Raw genomic sequence first — 24,949 nt, forward strand, 5'->3', positions numbered from 1 at the left:
TTGTTCAAAGACCTTTTACTACAGTTTTAGTAATCTATTGTTCAAAGACCAACTACAGTACTATTGTTCAAAGTTTTAGTAATCTATTGTTCAAAGACCTACTACAGTTTTAGTAATCTATTGTTCAAAGACCTACTACAGTTTTAGTAATCTATTGTTCAAAGACCTACTACAGTTTTAGTAATCTATTGTTCAAAGACCTACTACAGTTTTAGTAATCTATTGTTCAAAGACCTACTACAGTTTTAGTAATCTATTGTTCAAAGACCTACTACAGTTTTAGTAATCTATTGTTCAAAGACCTACTACAGTTTTAATAATCTATTGTTCAATACTACAGTTTTAGTAATCTATTGTTCAAAGACCTACTACAGTTTTAGTAATCTATTGTTCAAAGACCTACTACAGTTTTAGTAATCTATTGTTCAAAGACCTACTACAGTTTTAGTAATCTATTGTTCAAAGACCAACTACAGTTTTAGTAATCTATTGTTTTAGTAATCTATTGTTCAAAGACCTACTACAGTTTTAGTAATCTATTGTTCAAAGACCTACTACAGTTTTAGTAATCTATTGTTCAAAGACCTACTACAGTTTTAGTAATCTATTGTTCAAAGACCTACTACAGTTTTAGTAATCTATTGTTCAAAGACCTACTACAGTTTTAGTAATCTATTGTTCAAAGACCTACTACAGTTTTAGTAATCTATTGTTCAAAGACCTACTACAGTTTTAGTAATCTATTGTTCAAAGACCTACTACAGTTTTAGTAATCTATTGTTCAAAGACCTACTACAGTTTTAGTAATCTATTGTTCAAAGACCTACTACAGTTTTAGTAATCTATTGTTCAAAGACCTACTACAGTTTTAGTAATCTATTGTTCAAAGACCTACTACAGTTTTAGTAATCTATTGTTCAAAGACCTACTACAGTTTTAGTAATCTATTGTTCAAAGACCTACTACAGTTTTAGTAATCTATTGTTCAAAGACCTACTACAGTTTTAAAGACCAACTACAGTAATAATCTATTGTTCAAAGACCAACTACAGTTTTAGTAATCTATTGTTCAAAGACCTACTACAGTTTTAGTAATCTATTGTTCAAAGACCTACTACAGTTTTAGTAATCTATTGTTCAAAGACCTACTACAGTTTTAGTAATCTATTGTTCAAAGACCTACTACAGTTTTAATAATCTATTGTTCAATACAGTTTTAATAATCTATTGTTCAAAGACCAACTACAGTTTTAGTAATCTATTGTTCAAAGACCTACTACAGTTTTAGTAATCTATTGTTCAAGACCTACTACAGTTTTAGTAATCTATTGTTCAAAGACCTACTACAGTTTTAGTAATCTATTGTTCAAAGACCTACTACAGTTTTAAATCTATTGTTCAAACCTACCTACTACAGTTTTAATAATCTATTGTTCAAAGACCTACTACAGTTTTAGTAATCTATTGTTCAAAGACCTATTACAGTTTTAGTAATCTATTGTTCAAAGACCTACTACAGTTTTAGTAATCTATTGTTCAAAGACCTACTACTATTGTTTTAGTAATCTATTTTAGTTCTAAAGACCTACTACAGTTTTAGTAATCTATTGTTCAAAGACCTACTACAGTTTTAGTAATCTATTGTTCAAAGACCTACTACAGTTTTAGTAATCTATTGTTCAAAGACCTACTACAGTTTTAGTAATCTATTGTTCAAAGACCTACTACAGTTTTAGTAATCTATTGTTCAAAGACCTACTACAGTTTTAGTAATCTATTGTTCAAAGACCTACTACAGTTTTAGTAATCTATTGTTCAAAGACCAACTACAGTTTTAGTAATCTATTGTTCAAAGACCTACTACAGTTTTAGTAATCTATTGTTCAAAGACCTACAGTTTTAGTAATCTATTGTTCAAAGACCTACTACAGTTTTAGTAATCTATTGTTCAAAGACCTATTACAGTTTTAGTAATCTATTGTTCAAAGACCTACTACAGTTTTAGTAATCTATTGTTCAAGACCAACTACAGTTTTAGTTCAAAGACCTACTACAGTTTTAGTAATCTATTGTTTAAAGACCTACTACAGTTTTAGTAATCTATTGTTCAAAGACCAACTACAGTTTTAGTAATCTATTGTTCAAAGACCTACTACAGTTTTAGTAATCTATTGTTCAAAGACCTACTACAGTTTTAGTAATCTATTGTTCAAAGACCTACTACAGTTTTAGTAATCTATTGTTCAAAGACCTACTACAGTTTTAGTAATCTATTGTTCAAAGTCCTACTACAGTTTTAGTAATCTATTGTTCAAAGACCAACTACAGTTTTAGTAATCTATTGTTCAAAGACCAACTACAGTTTTAGTAATCTATTGTTCAAAGACCTACTACAGTTTTAGTAATCTATTGTTCAAAGACCTACTACAGTTTTAGTAATCTATTGTTCAAAGTCCTATTGTTCAAAGTCCTGTGTTACACAAATGATTCCCAAACGATAGTTGCTGATTAGATGAAAAGAAAGACCGGTGAACGAAAAGTGTAACACTTGTTAATAATAAATTCAACTAAGTTCTACGCTGACACCTTCTGTTTGCTGGGCAGAAAACTCCTGCTTTATAAATGTATATGTATATTTTATCCTCAGATTTGAACGATAATATGGTGGTATAATAATGATAGCAGTGTAACAACGCAACGTAAAATCACAACATTGCAGCCACGTTTCTGGAATTCCGTAAATTTATATTAATGCGACGTAAACCTCTAACGTTGTAGCAACCAACGCGTAATGTTGCACCAACATTGGCACAACGCGAGATTAGTAGCTGCTGGTCTCCCATTTTCAAATTAGGCACAGCTAGCGTGAACAACGTACGGGTATGTAATAAACTTGCTTTTATCCTAAACACGTGATAACAGACGAAATGTCCTTACTGTATGATGTAACACTTCACAAGAAGCTAAAATCTGTCAACCCGAAACGGTACATCCGATATTGTAACTCCTATGATTAATGTTACAAAGCACCGTTGCGGTAATCAAACACGAAACAAGGGCGTACGCAACAAGCGTAGGTAAACGCGTGCGTATGAAACCTACCGCGACCGAAACTCGAGAAAAGACATTACAAGCACGACCGTTAACTCGACACATCTCTCTTTTGTTAGTTATCTTTGCACGACACACGATTTTAAAATGTTGAAAAAAACAGTAATAACTTGTTAAACAGGCTTCAATTTTACATACTACGTCTTGATAAAACGCTTAATGTCAGATCTAAACGCAAAGACATCACGTGCTTGGAAACGTCTAGAAAAGCTTGCCAGTGGCGACTGTTCGGTTGTAATTCAGTCAGGTATTGTTATGAACTACACTGTTCGTTGCACAAGTTTTCCTTATTCTGGAACTACATCTTCAGCACATGAAAAATAAAATATTCTAACGTGCAGAAAGATTTGAGAAAAGTGCAGGGAAGATATTGTTTCTCAGGGGAAATGTTTTTGTTTGTTTTTCTAATAGCAAAGCCACATCGGCTATCTGCTCAGCCCACCGAGGGGAATCGAACCCCTGATTTTAGCGTTGTAAATCCGGAGACATACCGCTGTACTAGCGGGGGGCACTCTCAGGGTAAACGTGCTTACGTCTAGGTGCCGAGTTCGTCCAACTTTTGGTTTATCTCACCAAGTGTTAGAACACCCTCCATCTTCCACTGTTCCAGAGGGTTTGTCTGTTTGTTTTTGAGCTTCGCGCAAAGCTACACGAGGGCTATCTATGCTAGTCGTCCCTAATTTAGCAGTGCAAGACTAGAAGGAAGGCAGCTAGTCATCACCATCCATCAGCCAACTCTTGGGCTACCCTTTTACCAACGAATAGTGGGATTGACCGTCACATTATAACGCCCCCACGGCTGAAAGGACGAGCATGTTTGGCGCGACGGAGATGCGAACCCGCGACCCTCAGATTACGAGTCGCACGCCTTAACGCGCTTGGCCATGCCATGCCATTTTTTATAAAAGAAGACTGTTGAAACTGGATGCGAGTCGTACAATAATATTATAATTAATAAATACTTTGCCTGGCTTACTCTAATAACTAGTGATGTCAGTAACTAGCTTTTCGAGAAACATAAGCTCAGAATAAGACTAGAAGATAGTTTGTTTGTTTTTGGAATTTCGCACAAAGCTACTCGAGGGCTATCTGTGCTAGCCGTCCCTAATTTAGCAGTGTAAGACTAGAGGGAAGGCAGCTAGTCATCACCACCCACCGCCAACTCTTGGGCTACTCTTTTACCAACGAATAGTGGGATTGACCGTCACATTATAACGCCCCCACGGCTGAAAGGGCGAGCATGCTTGGCGCGACGGGGATACGAACCCGCGACCCTCAGATTATTAGTCGCACGCCTTAACGCGCTAGGCCATGCCGGGCCCCAACAAGAAGATAGATATTAATTAATTTCAGTATTAGCAGATATACGGATTACGGATTCTAATTTCGACATAATGACATCATTAACGTCTCGTGCATGGAGTGAGATAATTTCTTTCATTAGCACTTCAATTTTGCAGCTGTGAAAACACGACTGTTAAAAATATTTGAATGAAGTGTACGACTTCGATAAAGTATGTTTAATATAACAATTAACTTTATCCTGAACTCCAGAATAAATCATCTCCACGGAAGATCGCTAGCACGTAAATATGAACTAATTTAAAACTTGTAATGATGAATTTTTATCAACGGTTTTTAGACGTTCGGCCCGGCATGAACAGGTAGGTTGAGGCGTTCAACTCGTAATTTGAGGGTTGCGAGTTCGAGTCCCCGTCACACCAAACAAGATCGCCTTTTTTAGCCGTGGGGCGTTATAATGTCACGGTAAATCCCACTATTCGTCGGTAAAAGAGTAGCCCAAAAGTTGGCGGTGGGTGGTGATGACTAGCTGCCTTCCCTTTAGTCTTACACTGCTAAATTAGGGAAAGTTAGCGCAGATAGCCCTTGAGTAGCTTTGCGCGAAATTAAAAAACAAAAAAAAAACAATTTTGGACGTTCGTCGGTTCGGTTTATACATTCGTTCGTTTTCATTGCGATTGAACAACGTGTGTGAGGAAATTTTGTTTAGAATTAAGCACAAAGCTACACAATGGGCTATCTGTGCTCTGCCCACCACGGGTATCGAAAGCCGGTTTTTTTTTTTTACGCAGACATGCCGCTGAAGAAATCTTCATCTCATGTTTTACATTACAGTAAAACGTCGCTGATGTGAAACATACCCTAAACGTTGAAGATCATAGGAGAGTAACAAGAGACAAGTAACATTAGAGATCAAATCGGAATTATCTCACACTCGGCGAGAGATCTGTGTTAGTCCGCGTTACCACGTACGAATTCAGCGCCAGAACAAAAGCATATTCATCCGTCACAACGTCGTCACTGAGCTAAGAGTTAACAACCGTTTCAGTTACCTCCCCCCTTCCTTATATAACGTGGTTGATAACTTCCACCTTATGTTCAACAATAACCAATCGGAGATACCTTACTGCTCCCCACGCCAGTGGCTCAGCGGTATTTCTGCAGACTTACATTGCTAGAAATGAGAATTCGATACCCGTGGTGGAAAGAATACAGGTATCCCATTGTGTAGCCTCTCGTCTAATTTCAAAACAAAGTACTTTATTTATAATTCATTTTTCGAAAAAAAGGACGAAAAAAATGTAGCAATGAATAAAATGACCGTTGAACAAGTTTATTTATCCAGTGTAGACAACGTATTATAGATAATACTTCTGGGTGTGCCACGTGTCACGGTCTCTACCTTGTACCCGGACGAGTGATTCGTGTAAAGGTGACAACGTTATTATTAAGGATACTTTAGTCCACGTGGCCCGGCATGGCCAAGCGTGCGACTCGTAATCTGAGGGTCGCGGGTTCGCATTCCCGTCGCCCCAAACATGCTCGCCCTTTCAGCCGTGGGGGCGTTATAATGTGACGGTCAATCCCACTATTCGTTGGTAAAAGAGTAGCTCAAGAGTTGGCGGTGGGTGGTGATGACTAGCTGCCTTCCCTTTAGTCGTACACTGCTAAATTAGAGACGGCTAGCACAGATAGCCCTCGAGTAGCTTTGTGCGAAATTAAAAAAAACAACAAACAAACAAACTTCAGTCCACAGTAATGTTTGATTAGATAAACTATCCAGTTTATTTTTGTAGGAAGTTAGTTTTACTTCCTTACACATTGAATTCAACTTTTTAATCTAACAAAGTCAGTTACAAAACTTATATTTATGTAAAATATAAATATAAAACTTTAATAAATAAAATATTACAACTGGAAAGATACAACTTTCAGGTTTACCCTCCTCCTATAAAAAATCCTACACTGAGTAATTACAGAGAAAAAAATATTTGCAATTCTTTTCAAAATTTTACTGCGATGTGAGAATATGTCGTAAATGTCACGACGTTGAAAGTCACGTGACCTACTGGAAATACTCCAATAAGCGTTCAGCGAACAGGGAGGAAGCAAGAAGACGAATCCAGTTGTTATGGAAACAGTCTTGTTAAGCTATGGAAGCCATTAATTGAAAAGGTGGAGCCCTATGATGGTTGGATAGCGACCTCTAGTTTGTATCTGGTATACTGTTTTAACACAGAACGTTTCTCCGTACGTAGCTATAGTAAGATTCGGAAATATTTTACGAAATAAGATATAATTACCTGAAAGCTTAACGTATCGTCTGCCCTTCTCTTCCAGTCGGTTAAACGGAATTACTCGATATATGTTCACTTGGATAACACGTGTACCAGCAGTTTAAAAGGTTCAAGGAAGATATTTTTAAAAACAGTTCAGAATATTTCTTACAGTAATTCAATAACGAGCTAATCGAATACAAACAAAAGTGCTACGTCTCTACAAGAGGTAATAGTACAAAAGTTTATAAATCTGCTGAGTTACCAAACTCCACCTGTTGTGTGAATACGTCAATACACGCCTAGCACGTCTCTCTGTGCACGAGTTCACCTTTCAGTGAATAAACAGAAGCAGTCTGGCAAATGAAAGGTCAACTTGACAGCGTTGGTCATCTGAGAGAACTCTATGAACTAATGTTTTCATAAGGTCAGAGCTGTCGGTTACGAGTAACATACAGACGTTTAAAACTGTGACAGAAGCTTCTCCATAGTCTCGTGTTTTTTAATCCTATTTCGTACAACAATATTCTCGCATGTGGTAATTATATAAACACACACTCATCATCCCAATGTACGAATATGTTTTTCTCAGATCGAACAATTTTAGGTGGCATCACACTACAATACACCCCCTAGTGGCACAGCAATATGTCTGCGGACTCACACCCCTAGAAACCGGATTTCGAGACCCGTGGCGGTCAGAGCACTGATAGCTCGTTGTGTAGTTTTTTGTTTAGTTCCAAACAAACACTGCAATACGGAACGACAAACAGTGTCAAAAGGTAGGTATGATAGAGTCAGTTTCACCAAGATTTGCTATTGACATTAAAAATAATTTTAATATAACTCACTCAACTTTCTGCACAGTTCATTTGTAATGACCAGTGTGCGTACCCCTATCAATAACTTCGTCATAAAACACTTAACACCCTATTTAGAACCTAACTAAGAATGCCAGAAAAGTATTCTATGTTTAATAGGGCACTTACACCCTAATTAGAACCTAACTAGCTCTTGTTTACTGTAGAGTTAATTACTAGCATGACGAATCAAAGTTAGGTTAGGGTTAGTACATACACTGCTGGCCAAAATCTTAAGGCCAATGAACATCAAGAAAAAATATGCATTTTGCGTTGTTAGACTCAACCACTTATTCGAGTAGAGCTTCCAAAGATAAAAATAAGAAAACTTTTTTAGCAGTATAGGGACCATTTAGATAAAATGCTAGGTTTGGGGACCACACTGTAAATAGTGTTCTTTGTCTAACATTTTACAAGTATCTAGGTTTTAAGTTTCGTGATAAACAAATGGTCCGTCACTTCCAAAATAGAAGATGCTATCTATTCATAGTATATTACCCAGATGTTAAAACAAACCGACAATGCTTATCCTACGCTTAGTTATAAGGCCTGAAATGACGAACGAAGTGGCATTAGTTGGGAATTTTAACATTCAATTGGTACACAAATGTACTTTTGCGCTTGTTATTAGTCATAAATCTACACCATAGGCTATAATTTCCGTACCCAACACTGTATCAAAGCTCGGATTTTGGTGCTATAAGCAATCAGACTTACGGTTGAGGTGAGGGTGAGAAGTTACACATATGAACTGTTTGAATGAAAACACACATGATTTATTAGTTGGGCTACAGAACCTTCAAACAGCAAATAGTAAACAGTGCTTACAGTTGAGGTGAGGGTGAGAAGTTACACAAATGAACTGTTTGAATGAAAACCCACATGATTTATTAGTTGGGCTACAGAACCTTCAAACAGCAAATGGTAAACAGTGCTTACAGTTGAGGTGAGGGTGAGAAGTTACACAAATGAACTGTTTGAATGAAAACCCACATGATTTATTAGTTGGGCCAGAACCTTCAAACAGCAAATGGTAAAAAATGCTTATTGAGTTGAGGCACAAATGAGCTGCTTGGATGAAAGCACATGATTTCTACAGAAAACAGCAAGTGGTAAACAGTGCTTACAGTTCAAAACACCACTTTATCTGCTAAATAAGTTAAATAGTAGAAGAAAATTACGCATTTCATATTTATCTACTGAAACACAGGACAAATCTGGTGATGGTTATTGAATAACTTGAAAATACACGACTCTTAAGGTTCGAGTAGCACAATGACAACTGGTATTATAGCTTAGCTAAATATCTAAGTGATTGGCTCTCATACAAAGAATATACGAATTCCGTAACATTGTGTTGCTTTATTTATGAAAAACAAACAGCAAAAAAACACACATACGACAAGTTTTCTTTCCTCATCGCACATGAAACCCATGAAAACACCGTGATACTACATAAGCTAAGGAATACCAGCCGTTAATGGTGATGTCTTCCGAGACCAGCTTTTGTGATACAAACTATACGAGCTTAGTATAAATTTATTCATCACATAGTCACATCAATGTCCATCAACATTATCAGAACCCGCTCAAGTTTTCACATTACAAAATAAAGATCGAGGTGGTGGCAAGCCGTCGTTCACACGTAATCTTTTAGCAAGAGATTCCTTACCGAGATTGATTCGTTATAAGCTGACAAAATTCACACGGTCTCTCGCGCGGGCGGCTATGTCAGCCCGACGGAGAAGCGTCTAATGGACGTCTTAAAGTAATAACGTCCGCAAGTACGGAAGGAAGTCCGCTCGACAGAATCGTGGGAACTATAATAACGTCTATTCACCTCTGGCTGGAGCATCAGCTGGTTAGAATAGAACGCACAATAGACTATTACTGTGAAGATGAAAGTGGTAACGCCTCTTCAGCTACAGCATGCACACCACGAGAATATGGGGAAGCTTTCCAGCGACTTACATTGTCATTTTGGAACACGGAAAAGAATGATAAGTGTTTTGTTACATAACCAAAAACCATAAAGTGGCTTAAGATCTCAGTATGTTACACACGTTGTTTCCAGAACAATAATAAAAGTTATTCAAAGTGAACAAAGGAGAAAAAACTGGGTATTATTCAAAAGGTCACGTTATTTCTCTGAGGTAATATTTATAAACTGCAGAGAATATTCCGACAGAAGCGATATTAAGAACAACAGACAGGTTAACAGTCTTGCACGTGCTGTATTGAGTTTACTAGAAGGACATCAGACAGGTTAACAGTCTCGTGCTGTATTGAGTTTTCTAGAAGGACAACAGACAGGTTAACAGTCTCATGCTGTATTGAGTTTACTAGAAGGACAACAGACAGGTTAACAGTCTTGCACGTGCTGTATTGAGTTTACTAGAAGGACAACAGACAGGTTAACAGTCTTGCACGTGCTGTATTGAGTTTACTAGAAGGACAACAGACAGGTTAACAGTCTTGCACGTGCTGTATTATGTTTACTAGAAGGACAATAGACAGGTTAACAGTCTTGCACGTGCTGTATTAAGTTTGTTTGTTTTTGAATTTCGCACAAAGCTACTCGAGGGCTATCTGTGCTAGCAGTCCCTAATTTTGCAGTGTAAGACTAGAGGGAAGGCAGCTAGTCATCACCACCCACCGCCAACTCTTGGGCTACTCTTTTACCAACGAATAGTGGGATTCACCGTCACATTATAACGCCCCCACGGCTGAAAGGGCGAGCATGTTTGGCGCGACGGGGATACGAACCCGCGACCCTCAGATTATGAGTCGCACGCCTTAACACGCTTGGCCATGCCGGGCCGCTGTATTAAGTTTACTAGAAGAACAACAGACAGGTTAACAGTCATGCACGTGCTGTATGAGTTTTCAGAAGGACAACAGACAGGTTAACAGTCTTGCGCGTGCTGTATTGAGTTTTCTTGAAGGACAACAGACACGTTAATAGTCGTGCACGTACTGTATTAAGTTTTCTTGAAGGACAACAGACAGATTAACAATCTTGCACGTGCTGTATTGAGTTTACTAGAAGGACAACAGACAGGATAACAGTCTTGCACGTGCTGTATTGAGTTTACTAGAAGAACAATAGACAGGTTAACAAACCTGCACGTGCTGTATTAAGCCAGTTTGTAGCAGGATAATAGCTAAATTATGAGTCCCAGACTGGAGAACATATTTTTAACAGAATTCTTTGTTAAACAGACAATACTCTTAGGAACTCTTCATTGTTAGAGTTTAATTTGTGTAAGTTAATTTGATATCAGTTTTGAAATATTTTATTCCAACTTATTAAAGCTCTAAAAACAAAGTTGTTAAGGAAAACAACAACAAAGTTTGTCTAATAAATAGATTTTCTTTTATAAGTAAGTTCCTGTGAAAAATCTATTGTTCCCCTGTACAAGTGTTTTCCCCACCGAGCTCACGTGAAGGAAACAGAAAACTACCACAAAAAGACATGCTTTATACGGAAGCTCTCGAACAAAGAACAATACAGGATTTTCAAGAGTTATTAGAAGAGAATTTCACAAGTCAAACCCTCACATAATCGTGCATATGTTAATGGTAATGCTTTAATTATGATGGATCATATAATGTCATAAGGCGTTCTTATGAAAGATATATTGTTCCCTCATAAGTTGCTAACACTTTCTCACACATACAGTTACGATATGTCCTGACGTATTCATTCTGACACTCGTGTTTCATTACATTCACCAGCGCCAGTATTGCAGAGAAACCAAAGAATATGATGAAATAACCTTCTCGAACACCTGTCTTAAGTAGACGCAAAATAAACAAATACAAATACATGGTTTAACATATTAAATCAGATCAAGTTATCTCGAGAAGTACCCTCTAACTAAACACACGCTTTAATGGATAACTAACCACTAGATTGTAAACCAAAATTATTTGAAATGAGAAGGTAATTTCTCTTCAGTTCAGTCTATCAATATTTGTGGAGTTTATTTTTGAAATCTATGCAATTAACTAATTGTATACAAGACTAATGAACATGGAGCATTAATGTAAAACGTACGTATCTTCTAACTGATGTGTCATAATAAATATCTCGTGTTAAAGGCTATCGTATTAACGAATTCTTTGTGAATCTCATAATTTTAAACACCAGCGTCATATACTTTGTATATGCAATCTAACAATGTTTAGCCTCAAGGAAGATGTAGTCCATTAACGATTCAACACTACTGCTGTCTACTTTGTACATACAATCTAAGAACGTCCAGACTCCAGGAAAATGTAGTCCATTAAAGATTCAACACTACTGCTGTCTACTTTGTACATACAATCTAAGAACGTCCAGACTACAGGAAGATGTAGTCCATTAAAGATTCAACACTACTGCTGTCTACTTTGTACATACAATCTAAGAACGTCCAGACTCCAGGAAAATGTAGTCCATTAAAGATTCAACACTACTGCTGTCTACTTTGTCATACAATCTAAGAACGTCCAGACTACAGGATGATGTAGTCCATTAAAGATTCAACACTATTACTGTCTGTACCATTAAAGATTCAACACTAACTTTGAATACAATCTAAGAACGTCCAGACTACAGGATGATGTAGTCCATTAAAGATTCAACACTATTACTGTCTACTTTGTCATACAATCTAAGAACGTCCAGACTAAAGAAGTCCATTAAAGATTCAACACTATTACTGTCTACTTTGTACATACAATCTAAGAACGTCCAGACTGTAGTCCATTAAAGATTCAACACTACTGTGTCTACTTTGTCATACTTTCCAGACTACAGGATGATGTACATTATTCAACACTAAGAACGTCCAGACTACAGGATGATGTAGTCCATTAAAGATTCAACACTATTACTGTCTACTTTGTCATACAATCTAAGAACGTCCAGACTACAGGAAGATGTAGTCCATTAAAGATTCAACACTATTACTGTCTACTTTGTACATACAATCTAAGAACGTCCAGACTACAGGAAGATGTAGTCCATTAAAGATTCAACACTATTACTGTGTAGTCCATTACTTTGTCTACTTTGTCATACAATCTAAGAACGTCCAGACTACTGTCTACTTTGGAACGTCCAGACTCCAGGAAGACGTAGTCCATTAAAGATTCAACACTTTTACTGTCTACTTTGTCATACAATCTAAGAACGTCCAGACTACAGGATGATGTAGTCCATTAAAGATTCAACACTATTACTGTCTACTTTGTCATACAATCTAAGAACGTCCAGACTACAGGAAGATGTAGTCCATTAAAGATTCAACACTATTACTGTGTACTTTGTACATACAATCTAAGAACGTCCAGACTACAGGATGATGTAGTCCATTAAAGATTCAACACTATTACTGTCTACTTTGTCATACAATCTAAGAACGTCCAGACTACAGGAAGGTAGTCCATTAAAGATTCAACACTACTGCTGTCTACTTTTGTACATACAATCTAAGAACGTCCAAACTACAGGATGATGTAGTCCATTAAAGATTCAACACTATTACTGTCTACTTTGTCATACAATCTAAGAACGTCCAGACTATGGAAGATGTAGTCCATTAAAGATTCAACACTACTGCTGTCTACTTTTTACATACAATCTAAGAACGTCCAGACTACAGGAAGATGTAGTCCATTAAAGATTCAACACTACTACTGCTGTCTACTTTGTACATACAATCTAAGAACGTCCAAACTACAGGATGATGTAGTCCATTAAAGATTCAACACTATTACTGTCTACTTTGTCATACAATCTAAGAACGTCCAGACTATAGGAAGATGTAGTCCATTAAAGATTCAACACTATTACTGTCTACTTTGTACATACAATCTAAAACGTCCAGACTACAGGAAGATGTAGTCCATTAAAGATTCAACACTACTACTTTGTACATTGTACATACAATCTAAGAACGTCCAGACTACAGGAAGATGTAGTCCATTAAAGATTCAACACTACTGCTGTCTGCTTTGTACATACAATCTAAGAACGTCCAAACTACAGGATGATGTAGTCCATTAAAGATTCAACACTATTACTGTCTACTTTGTCATACAATCTAAGAACGTCCAGACTATAGGAAGATGTAGTCCATTAAAGATTCAACACTATTACTGTCTACTTTGTACATACAATCTAAAACGTCCAGACTACAGGAAGATGTAGTCCATTAAATATTCAACACTACTACTGTCTACTTTGTCATACAATCTAAGAACGTCCAGACTACAGGATGATGTAGTCCATTAAAGATTCAACACTATTACTGTCTACTTTGTCATACAGTCTAAGAACGTCCAGACCACAGGAAGACGTAGTCCATTAAAGATTTAACACTATTACTGTCTACTTTGTACATACACAATAAGAACGTCCAGACTCCAGGAAGACGTAGTCCATTAAAGATTCAACACTTTTACTGTCTACTTTGTCATACACATCTAAGAACGTCCAGACTACAGGATGATGTAGTCCATTAAAGATTCAACACTATTACTGTCTACTTTGTCATACAATCTAAGAACGTCCAGACTACAGGAAGATGTAGTCCATTAAAGATTCAACACTATTACTGTGTACTTTGTACATACAATCTAAGAACGTCCAGACTACAGGATGATGTAGTCCATTAAAGATTCAACACTATTACTGTCTACTTTGTCATACAATCTAAGAACGTCCAGACTACAGTATGATGTAGTCCATTAAAGATTCAACACTATTACTGTCTACTTTGTACATACAATCTAAGAACGTCCAGACTACAGGATGATGTAGTCCATTAAAGATTCAACACTATTACTGTCTACTTTGTCATACAATCTAAGAACGTCCAGACTCCAGGAAGACGTAGTCCATTAAAGATTCAACACTATTACTGTCTACTTTGTACATACAATCTAAAAACGTCCAAACTACAGGATGATGTAGTCCATTAAAGATTCAACACTATTACTGTCTACTTTGTCATACAATCTAAGAACGTCCAGACTATAGGAAGATGTAGTCCATTAAAGATTCAACACTATTACTGTCTACTTTGTACATACAATCTAAAAACGTCCAGACTACAGGAAGATGTAGTCCATTAAATATTCAACACTACTGCTGTCTACTTTGTCATACAATCTAAGAACGTCCAGACTACAGGATGATGTAGTCCATTAAAGATTCAACACTATTACTGTCTACTTTGTCATACAGTCTAAGAACGTCCAGACTACAGGAAGACGTAGTCCATTAAAGATTTAACACTATTACTGTCTACTTTGTACATACAATCTAAGAACGTCCAGACTCCAGGAAGACGTAGTCCATTAAAGATTCTTTTACTGTCTACTTTGTCATACAATCTAAGAACGTCCAGACTACAGGATGATGTAGTCCATTAAAGATTCAACACTATTACTGTCTACTTTGTCATACAATCTAAGAACGTCCAGACTACAGGAAGATGTAGTCCATTAAAGATTCAACACTATTACTGTGTACTTTGTACATACAATCTAAGAACGTCCAGACTACAGGATGATGTAGTCCATTAAAGATTCAACATGTTACTGTCTGCTTTGTCATACAAATCTAAGAACGTCCAGACTACAGGATGATGTAGTCCATTAAAGATTCAACACTATTACTGTCTACTTTGTACATACAATCTAAGAACGTCCAGACTACAGGATGATGTAGTCCATTAAAGATTCAACACTATTACTGTCTACTTTGTCATACAATCTAAGAACGTCCAGACTCCAGGAAGACGTAGTCCATTAAAAGATTCAACACTATTACTGTCTACTTTCTCTACACAATGCATCTATACAACGTAAAACAATAACGAACGATAGAAACACTTCTGAATACAGCTATAATTTTAAACAAAAGAGATTATAAAATCAACAAAGGCGGCGACACTGTCACGAAATGTGACATTCATTACATTATATTTATAAACTGTTGTTCGCCTTTAAAGTTTAATAAAGAAGAAATATTTCTTCTGTCACAAATAAAACAAGTAATATAAACTAAAATATAAAACTATTAATATTCAGTTTTTATTTCTTGCTTGTTTGTTATGGAGCACCAAGTTACACAATGGGTTATCTGTGCTCTGCCCACCGTAGGTATCGAAACTCGATATTTCGCGTTATAAGCCTTCAGATTTACCGCAGGATAATATTTATCACAATCAAACGCTTGAAAAGCGAACTTCTAGTTTTAAGTTCGTGGAAAGCTCTAAAGTTAAACGGTGTCTGAAGCAGGTGTCGCCACACGAATATCGTTAAAACGTCAGATAAAAAATATAAAATCAACCAATAAAACAGGCAGAAACTAAGATAATTATATAATAATTCACACCACAAGATTTGTTCGTTTGGATTAAGCACAAGGCTACATAATCTATGCTCTGTCCACCACAGATATCGAAAGCCGGTTTTTAGCGGAGTGAGTCCGCAGACATGTCGCTGTGCCACTAGGAACCCCACCAGGAGAGCTGTACAGATGTTAAAATAATAATTGTAATTCATAATTATTACTAACAGGTAAATTATAGTTTTAAAATCCCCCTAATTATATATTAACAAGAGTAGTAAATAGTGATAATAAACATTTAAATTGAAACATGAGGAAATGTTTAGAACATTAAGTGAAGGATCTACTCCACCACTATAATAACTATTTTGTTTGTTAAACTAAATATCTTCTACAATTTAAAAGTTTTTTTTTCAGTTGTTACACTGGCAAGAAACTAGCCAGACGAAACTGGTTAGGGCAGACGATCAGATTGAATCTAGTAGAACCATAGGTAACAAACTGAGAGACACGTGAAACGTTAGAAAATGAGAAAATCAGTGATATTACGGAACAAGTATGGTTTACACCGCCACGTGCGTTACAGAAGCTCTCGCCAGTTTCTCTATTTCGCGAGGTCGTGTACGTGGTCTTACTTGCATGGCCGTTTGTCTCTACTCTACGTATTACTGTACCAACATGGCTAACACCTCTGTCAACACAGCTATTCAACTTGTCAAGAGATGGTTTGTTTGTTTTGAATTTCGCACAAAGCTACTCGAGGGCTATCTGTGCTAGCCGTCCCTAATTTAGCAGTGTAAGACTAGAGGGAAGGCAGCTAGTCATCACTACCCACCGCCAACTCTTGGGCTACGCTTTTACCAACGAACAGTTGGATTGACTGAAAGGGCGAGCATGTTTGGCGCGACGGGGATGCGAACCCGCGACCCACAGATTACGAGTCGCACGTTTTAACACGCTTGGCTATGCCGGGCCCACAACAGATAGCATTAAATAGATACTGAATACTCCTTAAAAGGTCCGATTTCATTTCACACGAAAAGACTTTTTGAATATATATTATACTATTATGGCATTCGTGACAGTTCTCAAGACTTACGTCACTTCTGATTAGTGGTAGTCAACACGTTGACATAAGCAGCAACTGGTGAAAAAGGCTTTCATGAAGTTTTATTTTTACAACAGTTTTGTAAAATTAGATTGCTCGTAACACTGGCAAACTTTGTTTTCAAGTTTTACGGCTCTATATTAAAACTTTAAAAATCACTCAAAACCTCCATCTTATTCAATTTACAAATTAGGCTTAATATCCGCATCTTTTGCTATACGAGGTGGCTCAAAGATTGTCATTCGATATTTTCAACGACTGTAAGCACGCCCTCTCATGCACCACCAAAACACGTCTAAACTTAAACAGATATAATCAGGAAGTATAGCTACGTTAAAAGCATGACTGCTGCAGTAAAATAATATTCTATTCACAAGTTAAATCGCCCCCTAGTGGCACGTTGGTATATCTACGGACTTACGTCGATATAAAACAGATTTCGGTACGCGTGGTGGGCACAGCACAGATGGTCCGTTGTGTAGTTTTGTGCTTAAATACAAACAAAAAGTTAAACCATCTTCAAAATTGTAATAAAACACTTAAGCTCTATGATCCTAAAACAGTCAGTTTGAAGTCGGCCATTTTGTTACCAAACAAAACTACTTTTTTTTTTGTGAATGCACAAATTACCCACCGTAGAACATTATTACGACGTGAAACCTATCATCACACTGACATCCACCTCTATACACATGATGCACTTTTATCTCCTGAACTGTATTACCAGATCGCATGAAGATCATTACGAATGAAGTTTCACCCTGAAAATAACTTCAAAAAAATTATTTTGGTTGTCATGGCCAAGCGTGTAAAGGCGTTCGACTCGTAATCTGAGTGCCGCAGGTTCGACTCCCCATCGCACCAAACATGCTCGCCTTTTCAGCCGTGGGGTCATTATAATGTTATGTTCAACTCCACTATACGTTAGTAAAAAAGTAGCCCCAGAGTTGGCGGTGGGTGGTTACATTTAAACCAGTTTAATTTTCAACTTGAGTCAACAGATACGTTTGATCTAAATAATAACAGCTATTCATTCATTAAAAAATGTGTTTGCGTATTTTCTCAAAGTCATAAACATTCATACTCATTTAAGCCGATGAAACAGCTAGCAGGTCAAAGACAGAGCTTCTGGAACAGGTTCACAAAAGATTTTTGTCCTCGGTGCGTCTGCTGAGGCCTGCTACTCTTATTGTAACAAGAGGACTTGATACATTAAATATACCAGATGTTCCAGTCAGTCGACTTCAATCACGTAACTCCGATGGTTGAACGTTATGAGAAACATGGAAATGTAACCAAATAACCGAGTTTAAAACATTGATTTATCTTGGTTTGGGAAAAATGTGATTCGACAAAAGTTTTAGACAGAGAACTAAACCAATGATCGCAAAAGCCTAGTCATCACATTACTTATCAGTTCCAGAACTAAACCAATGATCGCACCTCCAGTCACTACAGTGCTTATCAGTTCCATAACTAAACCAATGATCGCATCTCCAGTCACCACAGTGCTTATCAGTTTCAAAACTAAACCAATGATCGAACCTCTAGTCACCACAGCACTTATCAGTTCCAGAACTAAACCAATGATCGAACCTCCAGTCACCACAGTGCTTATCAATTCCAGAACTAAACCAATGATCGAACCTCTAGTCACCACAGTGCTTATCAATTCCAGAACTAAACCAATGATCGAACCTCTAGTCACCACAGTGCTTATCAGTTTCAAAACCAAACCAATGATCGAACCTCTAGTCACCACGGTGCTTATCAGTTCCAGAACTAAACCAATGATCGAACCTCCAGTCACCATAGTGCTTATCAGTTCCAGAACTAAACCAATGATCGAACCTCCAGTCACCACAGTGCTTATCAGTTCCAGAACTAAACCAATGATCGAACCTCTAGTCACCACAGTACTTATCAGTTCCAGAACTAAACCAATGATCGAACCTCTAGTCACCACAGTGCTTATCAGTTTCAAAACTAAACCAATGATCGAACCTCTAGTCACCACAGCACTTATCCAATGTTCCAGAACTAAACCAATGATCGAACATCCAGTCACCACCAATGTGCTTATCAGTTCAAAAAAACCAATGAACTAAACCAATGATCGAACCTCCAGTCATCACACTAAACCAATTAACCCCAGTTGCTTATCAGTTCCAGAACTAAACCAATGATCGAACCTCTAGTCACCACAGTGCTTATCAGTTCCAGAACTAAACCAATGATCAAATCTCCAGTCACCACAGTGCTTATTCACCATACTTATCAGTTCCAGAACTTCCAGAACTAAACCAATGATCGAACCTCTAGTCACCACTAAACCAATGATCGAATTCCAGTGCTTATCAGTTCCCAGTCAACACAGTGCTTATCAGTTCCAGAACTAAACCAACGATCGAATCTCCAGTCACCACAATGCTTATCAGTTCCAGAACTAAACCAACGATCGAATCTCCAGTCACCACAATGCTTATCAGTTCCAGAACTAAACCAACGATCGAATCTCCAGTCACCACAGTGCTTATCAGTTCCAGAACTAAACCAACGATCGAATCTCCAGTCATCACAGTACTTATCAATTCGAGTACTACACTATTTACATCGAACCGTTGGACAACAAGAGTTTATGAGTTACTCAACTTTACTAACAGTCCACCGAAGTAAAATGTCAGTTAACTCATGTATTTCCTACGTACACAGTAATTGCCTCAGTTCGTTTCGCCAGACATACGGTTTAAGTCGGTCTATTTAAAGGTGGGAAAATTATTTTTTCCGATTTTTTAAAACAACACACACTGATATAATGGAAAATGTACATTTTCCATCTAACGATAAACCTACTGTCAATATTTACCAAATCACAGCCGACACAGGAAACAAGACAGGCACTGTAAAACTGAAACTTCATGAGCAATGCGTTCAAAGAGTCGAGAATATAACAGTATGATTATTGGATTGCTTTTGTTGTAACTGAAATAGTTATTAATAATGTCGCTCTTCATGCCTTTCCATACATCATTCGAATAAAGTTAATACAATATATTTATCGACAAACAACTTTCCATTACACAATCAAAGTCAACATAATATGTTAGTATATCTGTTGGCTTTCATATTCATTATTAATATCTTCTTAAGTAAGTTTTCTGATACAGATTATACTGATACAGCAAGTGTCGCCATCTTTTGGTGTTTTGAGGTATGTTTTGTGTTAACAACTCAATGCATTCATTTTAATCTTTTGGTACGAAGCGCACGTCACAAAACGAAAGCAACGCTGAAGCAAACAAAATTATGTGACAAAAAATCAGTTCACGTTACCTGTAAACAATAATATAAATAAATATTTTTAGAAATTCTATTTTATTATATTATTGTTTACAGCGAAGCTGAAATAAAACAATAATGAATAAACGAACGATTAAAAAACAGTGAAAGTTACAAATTTCACACGACTCCTATTCTACTTATTTTAACTCTTACTGTACCTTTGATTTAAATATTTTTGGTGATCCAGTTAATATAACTGCATTAGTTGAATATATATATAATGATTTTAGGTAAACTGTATTTCAGATAGCAATATCACCACCAGTAATGTTGTTGTGACACATTTAAAATAACAACAGACCTCGTCTCCAATCCCGGCAGACACCACGGACTTTCCCATTGTCTTCTGAATCTCTCCTGTCAGTTCCTCTGTAAGAAAACCAAAAGTTCCAGTTAACTAGAGTAAAGTGGTATTCTGAGTTCAGCAAGGCACTGTACCACGTAATTCTGCTTAACTGATTCGACACTGGCACACATTTTACGAACAAAGAAATTCATTGCCCAGTATTCTTATGAACTATCATATAATGTGACTGGACTGGCATATATTTTCAGACCATTGATAATCTGATCATATTCAGATATGATAATCTACCATATATTGCCACTCACATATTAACTACGCACGAAATCGCAAGGTGGCGTATGAATGAAATATATTACAGTTTTGTTTTTAACGTAAAAAGAAAACCACAATGAAACATTCTCAACAACTAGCTCGTGAATCCTGAATTACCGAGAAAATTTGTGTAAGTTGAATTTCTCAGTTACTTTTACTGACTCTATCAGAGTAATGAGTTGTTTTTTTAATATTGCATATCGACTAGTATGAAGACCAGTCAAAAACAACGGGGAACCACTGTTGAATGATTCATAAAAATTATAAAATTAAGAAAAACAACAAAGTTGTCTGTGCCTCCAAAATACACCTACTATTCACTAATTTCATCAGTCTCGAAGGATTGTTTTGTATGTTTTTGAATTTCGCGCAAAGCTACACGAGGGCTATTGAAAGGAAGGCAGCTAGTCATCACCACCTACCACCAACTCTTGGACTACTCTTTTACTAACGAATAGTAGAATTGACCGTCATATTATAACGCCCCCACGGTTGAAAGAGCGAAGTCTCAAAGTAATTCTTTCATGACGATATTTATAATAAAAACAGCCCCCCGCTAGTACAGCGGTATGTCTCCGGATTTACAACGCTAAATCAGGGGTTCGATTCCCCCTCGGTGGGCTGAGTAGATAGCCCTATGTGGCTTTGCTATAAGAAACACACAAAATAAAAAATTAAGCAGTAAATTTAAGTGTTATCGTGAAGAAAAGTGTGTGTAATCTTAAAAAATACATATATAACACTGTTGAACCGTTTCTTATATTCCAGGTCAGGAAGCAGAAAACGCTTTTTTCAACTCTTTCGACTGTACAAAGAATAAATGATATTGGGTAGTAATAAACATTTATTTGTCTTTATGTGTTAAGGCCAAGTAGATAACGTATGTGTTAATATATATATAATTAGCACTTATTCACCACTTAAAACGTTTTTAAACACTGATTCTATAAAATTAGTAATAGTAGGCCTAATTGTAATCTAATTTAAGCATTAGGCCTAAGACATAAAAATAACGTAAGGCTTAGCTGAAACACTAAATTTTATTTTGCTTTTGGCTACTACACAATGTCATGAAAATATTTGAATTAAACTATTTTGCTGTTATTTCAACGACATTATTAAAAAAATAAAAATACAAAAACAAACCTTTCTATCTTTCTAATAAATCAGCATGAATATTGAGCATGCAACATAAACACCATAATTGGCCTAACTGATAGTATTAGGTGATAATTTTGTTGCTAAGCGATGATGCATATCGTAAAGAATTACCAAAAAATAACTCAGCGTGAAAGCGATCTCAACAGTATGACAAAGGGAATAAGCCTTATATATCAGGTCATCTCATAAGTAATGTCCGAAAATTTAATACAGAAAGTACATCATCATTTCTGTCTTTGTAGAAAGTTTTAATAACTAAAATATTTAGTATGACGTGTATAAAATGTTCAGACAAATAAAATAAACTAATCCAACTCAACTTTTACAGACCATTAATCAAATAAACCCTTATGAAGATGGATGTGTCTGAGGAGTACATTAAGTATATAATGCTTTATGAATTTAAAAAAGACAATAATGCAGCAGAAACTACACGAAACATTCAAGGTGTTTATGGTGTGAAGTCTCTCAATGAAAGAAAATGTTGAAGGTGGTTTCAGAAGTTCAGATCAGGTGACAACAGTTTAAGTGATGCACCACATTCAGGTTGTACAGCTGAGTTTAATGATGACTTGCTGCTGGCTGACTTGATGAAGATTGTGCTGTAACAGTTGAAGAACTAGCACAGAAGCTTAATTCAACCCATTCAACAGTTCACTGTAATCTGAAACAGCTTGGAAAGGTGTCAAAACTTGGAAAATGGGTCCCCATGATTTGACAGAAGCCAACCTAAGAGCAAGAGTGGACATTTACACTTCTCTGCACTCTTGTGAACGTAACTCACCTTTGTTGGACAGGTTAGTGACTGGAGATGAAAAATGGATATACTACAAAAATGTTAAGTGCTGCAGACAATGGCTCAGTGCATGTAAACTGGATAAAGCACAGCCCAAAATGGACCTCCACCCTAGGAAAGTCTTGTTAAGCGTTTGATGGGATAATGCTGGTATGATCCACTTTGAGTTGCTGCCACTTAATGTAACGATTACATTAGACTTCTACTGTCAACAGTTAGAGCACTTGAATGTTGCACTAAAAAAAAAGAGGCCTGCTTTGATCAGTCATAAAGGTGTTGCGTTACACCAGGATAATGCACGGCCCCATACAACAAGGATCACATCTGTAAAGATTGAATAGCTAGACTGGGAAAAACTTCCACATCCTCCTTATTCTCCAGACCTTGTTCCATCTGATTATTATCTATTCCAAAGTTTACAGAACTATCTTGATGGAAAAGGACTTGGAACACATGAAGATGTCAAAACTACCCTCTACACATTCTTTTCCTCCAAACCCCAATAATTTTATAGAAGTGACATTCAGAAGCTTGTGAATCGTTGGCAGGAACTAATTAATAATAATGGAACACACATTATTGATTAAATAACATTAAAAGTGTTTGAAATCTTTTCTCTCTTTTCTGAACCTAAAACCGGACATTACTTAAGGGATGACCTGATAGTTAGTGATGGTGTAGTAGCCACACATGACCTAAAGTTTGATGGTGTTTTCTCTCTCTCTCCTAAAATGCAGTATCAAAAGAAGATGGATTAGTATATTTAATATGTAAAATATTTCCAGTTTCGTACAAACAAGACAGACTATCTTTCATCACGACAGTGACAACAGATAATAAAACTTTGGTTAAATGGATGAATCGATTGGAAAACAATAAACATACGAGCACACAGATAAACATGAATACCTACTGTAAATTATTTGGTTTTGCTCTATTTCCCACAAAGCCACTCGGGGACTATCTGCGCTAGCCGTCCTTCAGATAGAAGCTTCAGACTAAAGAGAACACAGCCATTCAATATCTCCCGCCGCCAACACTTGGACTCCGCTTGTCGACCGTATCAAGAAGGGTTCGACAACCTTTTTTATATTCGCGGGTCAATTTCCTACCAAACCTATAGTCTGGGGATTAAAGCTACATAATTGGGTTAAGTACGGTCACAATAGTTGTTTAATATAAAGCTTCCCACTGTCTACGATAGATCCTCAGTAAATTATATGGTGCTGAATGAATAGCTACCATTTCAAGATTCTTAGAACCGTGTTGGCCACGACTTTGTTTTGGAACTGAAGGATATCACAACAGTAAAGTATGTGGTCAGATCATCTTACATAACTGAAGGATCACTATAGTAAAGTATATGGTCTGATCTTCTTGGTCAGATACTGAAGGATCACTATAGTAAAGTATGTGGTCAGATCATCTTGGTCAGATACTAAAGGATCACTATAGTAAAGTATGTGGTCAGATCATCTTGGTCAGGTACTGAAGGATCACTATAGTAAAGTATGTGGTCAGATCATCTTGGTCAGATACTAAAGGATCACTATAGTAAAGTATGTGGTCAGATCATCTTGGTCAGGTACTGAAGGATCACTATAGTAAAGTATGTGGTCAGATCATCTTGGTCAGATACTAAAGGATCACTATAGTAAAGTATGTGGATGGATCATCTTGGTCAGGTACTGAAGGATTACTATAGTAAAAGTATGTATATGGATCATCTTGGTCGAGATACCAAAGGATCACTATAGTAAAGTATGTGGACGGATCATCGAGGTCAGGTACTGAAGGATCACTATAGTAAAGTACGTAGACGGATCATCTTTGTCAAACAGATACTGAAGGATCAGTAAAGCATGTGGACGGATCATCTCAGTCAGAAGGATATTAGCAAGGGATCACATGCATTTTTACTTACCTCGTTGAACAAGAAGGGCACATAAGCCCAACAGCTAATCACAACAAGTCACATGAACGTGGTTTGAAACTAAGCTGGAATATTATATACACTTTCATACTTT

General features: G+C 36.8%; 1 protein-coding gene across 1 annotated transcript in view; it reads left to right on the forward strand.

Annotated features, from left to right (window-relative positions):
- The window catches only part of LOC143234467 (receptor-type tyrosine-protein phosphatase N2-like), a 562,455-nt gene that overhangs the window by 267,620 nt on the left and 269,886 nt on the right, over positions 1 to 24,949 (forward strand). The gene's annotated exons all lie outside the window — the stretch shown is intronic.

The sequence above is a fragment of the Tachypleus tridentatus genome, chromosome 12 (assembly GCF_004210375.1).
Source record: "Tachypleus tridentatus isolate NWPU-2018 chromosome 12, ASM421037v1, whole genome shotgun sequence".
In the NCBI taxonomy this organism is placed as follows: Eukaryota; Metazoa; Arthropoda; class Merostomata; order Xiphosura; family Limulidae; genus Tachypleus; species Tachypleus tridentatus.